The sequence below is a fragment of the Crocuta crocuta genome, unplaced genomic scaffold (genome assembly GCF_008692635.1).
Source record: "Crocuta crocuta isolate KB4526 unplaced genomic scaffold, BGI_CrCroc_1.0 scaffold224, whole genome shotgun sequence".
NCBI classification, from domain to species: Eukaryota; Metazoa; Chordata; class Mammalia; order Carnivora; family Hyaenidae; genus Crocuta; species Crocuta crocuta.
Genome location: NW_027529545.1, coordinates 1,622,394 through 1,629,130, shown reverse-complemented (window position 1 = coordinate 1,629,130; position 6,737 = coordinate 1,622,394). Strand labels below are relative to the sequence as shown.

General features: G+C 42.6%; 1 pseudogene; it reads left to right on the top strand.

The window, feature by feature from the left end:
* Positions 1-4,854: 4,854 nt before the first annotated feature.
* On the top strand, positions 4,855-4,975 carry LOC144229382 (U4 spliceosomal RNA; annotated as a pseudogene).
* Positions 4,976-6,737: the final 1,762 nt, after the last annotated feature.

The following is a 6,737-nucleotide window of genomic DNA, read 5'->3' as shown; positions in this document are numbered from 1 at the left end:
ACCTGGACACGAAGGCATAAATGATGGTGCATTTGAGATAGTTCTTCACATTTACTCAGGATTAAGTAGGCTTTGGGGATGAACAGTAAACCTAATGATCATTTATGACATGGTTTCAATTGGAACCTCTGTTACCAATGAACTTTAAGTGAATTTCTGGAAGAATCCGTTTATAAATTAGGAACAACCTATGGCCTTACAGCTAGACCCTTAAAAATTTTTTAGTCTTGAGTAATACTGAGGCCAACATTCTAAGAATGTGTTTTGTGGTTGAAGAATATTCTGATAGAAAGTTGTGACCCTTTTACAAAAGTTCCAATGCTGCTGCTTTTTTTCTGAAGATTTCATTTTTAAGTAATCTCTACACCCAGCCTGGGACTCGAACCCACAGCCCCGAGGTCAGAAGTCTCAGACTCCACCCACTGAACCAGCCGGGTGCCCAAAAGTTGCTGTGCTCTTTAACCCTTAGTTTGTGTTGATGCTTCTCTCAAGTCAAGTGGTGACGACCTTTGCTTCTGGGCTCCCACCTCTACTTTTTCAAGTGATCTGCAGATGTAGTTCCGAGGTGAAAGCCAGCTTCCTACACTGTAGTTCTGTTAGGAAGAAAGGGTTCCAGAATAATAGCCGCAGTGCCCTCCAGGTGAAGACCACCAGGAACACACTTGTTCAACTTGAGTGGAACCAGGTGGGTTTATCGTGCGCTGCGGCTAGGGAGAATGTGTATTGGGGAACTGTGAGGCGTCCCAGTGACGGGGTGAGAAAGGATTTAGTAGAGAACCTGGGTTTGTTAGGTCATTGGGGGAGGAGGTAAGGAACTGGGGCTTGGCTTTGCATTGGACGCTGCCAGGGACAGAGGATTTTATGATTAGATATTTGAGTTCATCTTACCTAGGACGACACCAGCATGAGGCTGAGGCTGTAACAGGCAAAGAGGCAGCAGTCACTCATTGCTGGGGGAAGGGCTGTTTCCTAGTTTGTGTTCCACATTCCTGTTTTGTCCGTGCTCAGGCGGGATTCTAGAGTGGGTCACGTTGGTGGCTGCGATCACTAAAGTGAGCTTGTCTAATAGTCTGTGACACCGTTTATGGTGAGGAGGGGAACAGCCAGAGGCAGCCAGGAAGGCCTGGCTACTTCCCAGATGTCAGAGGCTGCTGCTTTCTTTCTTTTTTAAATTTTGTCAATAGATAAGATTTATTGAGTGTTTTTGTCGTGCTAGGCACTGTGCTAAGTACTTTACATATTCAGATTGAATCATCCCCATCTTGAGGTGGCATTATGATCATCTTATGTAACAGATGTAGAAGCCGGCACCGCCATAGCTAACCAATTTTTCCAAGGCTGGCGTGTGAGTTCACACTGACATCGGAGCCCACTGTGTCTTAACCACTCATATCTACAAAACCATAAGGCTGTGCCTGGGGATTAAGACTCAAGTTAAGGTCACTGTATAAATAGCAAGGATATAACCCGTGCCTTGCCTGAACTAGAAGCCAAGCACAAATCTGAAACAAATTATAGCAGCTCACCTATATTATGAATCCATTTAAAATTATGTTTGTAAAATGATAGTGACATGGAAAAACTGTTAATGATACAGTAACAACAAAGAGCGTTACAAAACAGAATTTGGATTTCTGCTCACCTGAGGAACTTTTTATTTTACTTTTTAATGTTTGTTTATTTTTGAGAGAGAGAGAGAGTGCTCATGTGTTGTGTGGTGAGGGGTAGAGAGAGAGAGAGTGCTCATGTGTTTGTGTGGGAAGGGGCAGAGAGAGGGAGAGAGGGAGAGAGAGGGAGAGAGGGAGAGGGAGAGAGAGAGAGAGAGAGAGAGAGAGAGAGAGAGAGAATCCCAAGTGGGCTCCACGCTGTCAGCGCAGAGCCCAATGATGGATTCAAACCCATGAACTGTGAGATCATGACCTGAGCCAAAATTGAGAGTCAGATGCTTAATCGACTGAGCCACCCAGGCACCTCAGGAATTTGAACTCTTATTGCACAGGCTAAGCCTAGTGTCTTGAGGGGTAAACCGAGGCAGATGCTTGTCAGGCTTTCCTGTTGTGTGATCAAGAATATGAATGGCCTTGGGGCGCCTGGGGGGCTCAGTCAGTTAAGCATCTGACTTNGGCCAACACCCAGCATGGAAATGGGTTCTCAGGATTTCAGAACTGTGGGACATGGCTATTTAACATTCTTTCTAGACATTTTATATGCATTTCCATCCATTGGCAAGTTTGAGTAAAGCCACTATTGGCATTAGGTTCGTCCCTAGTGATAAGTCCAAAAAATAACTTTTTGCTTCTCAACCCAAATTAATATTAAATGCTCGAAGCTAAGGTTTACTCCTTGTAACAGAACCAAATAATAACAGTAACTATTTATGAAGTGGCGGCGTGCCAGGTTTTTCATTCATCATTTTATTTACTGCTCTGATGTAACTATTATTATCTCCACTTAAAAAGAAGAGAACTAAGGCACAGGGACAGTGAGGGACTCGTCCAAGGAGACACATCAATGGTTGTGTCATTCCGATTGCAGGTCCCATGTCCTGCTACTTTCTCAGTTTACTTGTTAACATCGCAGCAAGTTTTACAAGCTTTGAAAAAGGCACACAAACATCTAAAGGGGTTTCAAATGTCTGCCTTTACACTACCATGTAATCTATGCTCTCTGCACCTGTGAGATATCAAATGTGCTCTAGCACAGAATATCGTTTGCGTGAGAAAAGGACACGGAGCTTACAGTCAGAGAATCATTTCAGTCTTCATGATAGTGAGAGCCAGATCAGCTACAAGAGCCAGATTCAGAGTCTTCTTAGAGGGGGCGCCTCAGTTGGTTGAGCGTCCAAGTCTTGATTTGGGCTCAGGTCATGGGATCGAGCCCTGCGTTGGGCTCATGCTAGGCATGGAGCCTGCTTAAGATTCTCTCTCTCCCTCTCTCTATGCCCCTCTCCCCCGCTGGTGCACTGTCTCTCACTCTCTCTCTCAAATAAATTTAAAAAAGAAGAAAAAGTCTCCTTAGAGTTGGGATTCCAGAGAAATTTGTAGAAAATGGTTTTATACAAGGTCCAAAATCTCAAATCTGTTTTTTAAAAATTTGACTTACATAACAGAGTCCACTGCCAAGTCCTCTGGAATAGGAAAACCTACTTGAAGGTTGGCGCAGTAATTTTAAAGGGAACACTGAATGTTTTATTCACCTCAAATTTGCTTTATTTAAGACTCAGATGACATTTCTGAGTAAAACATACCGTAGGCCAATTTCACATAAAAATGGCTTTGTACTGTGAGTAATAAAACTAATTGTATATTTTGAATTATTGGTGAACCTTGACTGGGGAACAACATTCACATAAGCTGTATATTGTGCTGTTAACCATATTCTGAAATGTATTCGTTTCTTGATCCTTTAAGTGTTCACATTCCAGTTAGTGAATCTTGCAAACAGCGTTGTTTGGTCTGATCATGTTCAAAAAATGGCTCTTTGTCCCTATAGTTAATTTTTTCATTTTGAAGAAGGACTGATAAAAAGAATTGAGCTACAGTACATGTTATTATTAGTTTTCATTTCTCCCAGGAATCATGGCTACAGATATACTTCCTCTTTAATCTGTAAATGATGTTTATATGATGTCATGTTGATATTATTTTTAAGAAACAGAATCTTGTGAAGAGAATACCATATAAGCATGTGATTAATGGATCGTGAAAAAGATTAGCTTCATCACCAAATTAAAAGTTATTGGTTTAGATTATTCTTTATTAAACTTTGCACGTAGCAAAATCTAGACTAAACATGGCAACTTTGGGTTCAAAAGTAACTGAAAATGATTTTCATGTCTCAGTTATTAGAGATTAACATTTACTCCAAATATGATATTTTAGGGATGTTCGGGAGCCTACAGGCTTCCATCCCCAATCTTATTCTGTCTACATAGACAGTATTTCCCCAGTGAGAATTAACATTCACAAGGATGATTCTGAGGTTTTGTCACGGCTTTTTCCATGCCGCCCAAAAGATTAGATTTTCAACATCACTGTTGTGTGGATTGTATGGTAATGATTGGATTGTATGGTAATGGTTTTCTTTGGTAGACCTCAAAAGCTTTCCCACATTCTTTTTTTTTAAATGTTTTTATTTATTTCTGAGAGAGAGACAGCATGAGCAGGGGAGGGTCAGAGAGGGAGACGCAGAATCTGAAACAGGCTCCAGGCTAAGCTGTCAGCACAGAGCCTGATGCGGGGCTCGAACCCACGAACTGTGAGATCATGCCCTGAGCCAAAGTCGGACGCTTAACCGACTAAGCCACCCAGGCGCCCCCTCCCTCATATTCTTTATTGTGGTGGCAAATGTCTCTGGCCCAGGCCTGACCCAGTGAAATATCTCGTCTCCCCAGCAAACAGAATCATTCCTTGTTCTTGCTACCTGAATATGGGGAGAAAGCAACTCGAGTGGAAAGGAAGCAGCCAGACTCTGACTGGGGTGACATCTTTCCCACCCCATGGAGAGGATAACGTACAATAACAACATATGAAACTAACTCATCAAGAGAAGCAGAAACAAGTTGAAATCCCAGTGGGTAAAGTGTCTTGGTCGTGGTGTTCCCTGATTTTAAGACTCTGCAGCTTTTTCTTAGATTCTCTGAGCTACCTAGCTATCAAAGGCAATAATTCTTTTTTCTTGAAGTTGGTTTCATATGGTTTTTTGTCGCTTTCAGACAGGAGTCCTTATGAATGTAATAGTCACCATACTGAGTACCTGCTGGTATGGCCACTGTTTTGTATGTAGCGAAAGCAGGAAAGCAAGCCAAGTTACTTTGGACACACTTTTAATGACGTTCAAAATGTAAAGGATTGTAGCTTTGTACAGGGGCAGTGTCGTAGTCAATGAGGTTTATCTGAGGTGTGCTTATTGCTAGTTGAAAACTTTCCCCCAATACCCCGCGATGACGACGGGAACTATAAAGGATTGTACCAGAGGTGATACTGGAGTGGTACAAGGCTGTCCACAAGCCTCATACCAAAGTTTAATTTTTCATTGGATGGGAGTACACTTAAAGTTTGATAAAAACACTTACTAGGTGTCATGATAAATCACATCCCCGGTTTGCACATGGTTTTCTGAGCGTGGCANACGAGGCGATGTTAAATTCTTCTGCTTTTCTTTACTCGGCACTTGGTTTCCATTGGAGGAAAATAGTGAATCTGATTCTCAATCACTATGCACTCAGCCAGCAAGGGTTGTAATTAAACCTGGGGAGTTTGCAATGACAAGATGTGATTTACTTAGGGATTATATAAACATGTGGCTGAAAAGAGGTTGGGTTCTAATCAATATGAGAGGTTGTAAGACCTGCAATTTTTAAAAAATTTTTTAAAAATTTATTTTTAACTAATCTCTACACCCAGTGTGGGGCTCGAACCCACAACCCCAAGATCAAGAGTCCCACGCTCCTCTGACTGAGCCACCCAGGCGTCCCATGAAATCCTAATTCTTTATTTTATTTTTGTTTTTAGAGGGGGAATGCAAGCACAACGTTGGGAGAGGGACAGAGAGAGAGAGAATGAGAATATTAAGCAGGCTCCATGCTTAGCATGGAGTCTTACACAGGCCTTGATCTCATGACCCTGGAATCATGACCTGAGCCGAAATCGAGTTGGATGCTCAACTGACTGAGCCACCCAGGAGCCCCACAATCCTAATTCTTAATGGTAGTACTCCCCCAGAGTCCCATGTCAATCCCACCGATGGGGCCAACTGTGCGTAACCTGCAAAATCAGGAATCCCACACCTTTGTCTCTACTCCAGACATTCTGCTGTCAATGTCAGACTCCGGTCTTTAAACTACCTGCCTGTCTTGTACCCATGGAATACCCAAGTATCTCAAACGCAGCAAGTCCAAAATGAAACTCATCACCTTTCTTCCTAAACCCGCTGCTGTGTCTCTGAACATTTCAGTGGCTAAATCATTATCCGTTCTGTTGTTCACGTCACATGTCTGAATAACGCCTAGTCACTTTTCTTCCTCATTTTCACTGTTCAGTCAGCTCTTCCTAAATAGCGCTAAAAATTTGTAGTCGTCCTTCACACCCCCTTTCTGCCCTCTCAGTAATCCTGCACCAAGTCCTAGCACCTCAATACGTGTCCCACTTATTTACCTTTGCTCCATCACTGCTATTGCCACAGTGGTCTGAGCCACTGCCACCTCTCCTGGATCAGCATGGTAACCTTGTAACTGGATGCCTGCCTTCTAGTCTGGACTCTGTACAATCTTTTCTCCACGTCGCAGAAGGGATGGGCCATTTAATATGTAAATCTGCCATGATACTCCATTGCTTTTGATCTCTCCCTCTGCCCTTAGAAAAAAATGACATGATTCACAAGACGTTGTGTCGTCTGGACATGGTCTTTCTCATGGTACTCTACTCCACTCTTACATTCTGTAAGCTGATCTCGCCCCAGTTCCTTTAACATCCTATCCAGAATGTTCTTCTTTCATCACCCTTGTTTTTTATTGAAGTATAATTAGCATACAGTGCTATATTAGTTTTAGGTGTACAATGTAATGATTCAACAGTTCTATACATTACTTGATAAGGGGTTAATATCCAGAATATATAAGAAGCTTACACAGCTCAGCACCAGGGGGAAAATACAATTGAAAATGGGCAGAGGAGGGGCGCCTGGGTGGCTTAGTCGGCTAAGCGTCGGACTTTCGCTTAGGTCGTGATCTCGCGGTT